Below are 1,156 nucleotides of genomic sequence, written 5' to 3'. Positions count from 1 at the left end.
GTTGGGAGGGGGGAGGGGGGGAGGATTTGGGTCGGCGGGATTCGGGGAGGATCGGCCCGATTCGGAGAACCGCCGCCGCGCTTACCTCAGCGCATTCAAAATGGCGGCGGCACTGAGGGCGCTTCCGCCCGCCTCGACGCCACTTCCGGTTTTTTTTCTTTAGCTCCGCCTTTTCCGGCCTGCCATTTCCGGCCGTAATGATGGCGGCGGTGACCCCGCGGCTGCGGCCGCTGCTCCGCGCTTTGCGGGCTCAGGTGCGGAGCTCGGCGGGCTGTGACGTCACGCGGGCGGTGTGACGTCATGTCGGCTCCCCCCCCGTGACGTCATGTCGGCTCTTTTCCCCTTGCAGGAACTCAGGGCCCCGCTTTGGGCCCGAGGCCACAATGGACGGCGCTGCCTGGGCACGAAGGTGGGCCGATATGGGGCGACATGGGGCGATAGAGGGTGATATGGAGCCGATATGGGGCGGTGTGGGGTGATATGGGGTGATATGGGGCCGATATGGGGTGATATGGGGCAGCTATGGGGCAGCTATGGGGTTGTGTGGGGCCGATATGGGGCGATGTGGGATGATATGGGGCAGCTATGGGGCTGTGTGGGGTTATGGGGCAGTTATAGGGCCGCGTGTGGGGCTGTGGGTCCACTTATGGGGCAGGAGAGCCCTCGCGGATCCCCCCCGACCCCATAAACGTTGTCACCCCATAGGCGGCCACCGTGACCCCGACGTCCCCCATGGAGCAGCAGAGCCCAGTTGTGGGGCAGGAGAAGACGCTTATGGGGCAGGAGGCCCCACTTATGGGGCAGGAGGCCTCACTTATGGGGCAGGAGGCCTCACTTATGGGGCAGCAGGCCCCACTTGTGGGGCAGGAGAGCTGGGTTATGGGGCAGGAAAGGCGGCTTTCGGAAGGCCAGGCTCCACTTATGGGGCAGCAGGAGCCCGCAGGCCCACTTGTGGGGCAGCCCCACGGATGTGTGGGGCTGGAGGAGCCGCGCCTGGAGGATTTGGGGCTGGGGGCGCTGAGCCCCGTGGGCTTCGTGCAGAACCTGCTGCAGTTCCTGCACCTCGACCTGGGGCTGCCCTGGTGGGGAGCCATCGCTGCCGGTAGGGGGCGCTGTGGGGCAGGGATTCTATGGGGCAGGGGGGGATTCTATGGGG

General features: G+C 66.3%; 1 protein-coding gene across 1 annotated transcript in view; it reads right to left on the bottom strand.

Annotated features, from left to right (window-relative positions):
- Positions 1–1,100, bottom strand: part of LOC122191108 (uncharacterized PE-PGRS family protein PE_PGRS46-like) — a 3,535-nt gene extending 2,435 nt beyond the window's left edge. The window contains exon 1 of the mRNA XM_042891305.1: positions 86–1,100. The gene's annotated coding sequence lies outside the window, so the exon portion shown is untranslated. The remainder of the gene's footprint in view (positions 1–85) is intronic.
- Positions 1,101–1,156: the final 56 nt, after the last annotated feature.

The sequence above is a fragment of the Lagopus leucura genome, unplaced genomic scaffold (assembly GCF_019238085.1).
Source record: "Lagopus leucura isolate 7727_CA_CO unplaced genomic scaffold, USGS_WTPT01 34667-0_obj-0_obj, whole genome shotgun sequence".
Classification (NCBI taxonomy): Eukaryota; Metazoa; Chordata; class Aves; order Galliformes; family Phasianidae; genus Lagopus; species Lagopus leucura.
The sequence above is the reverse complement of the archived record's forward strand: the minus strand, read 5'-3'. Positions and strand labels throughout refer to the sequence as shown.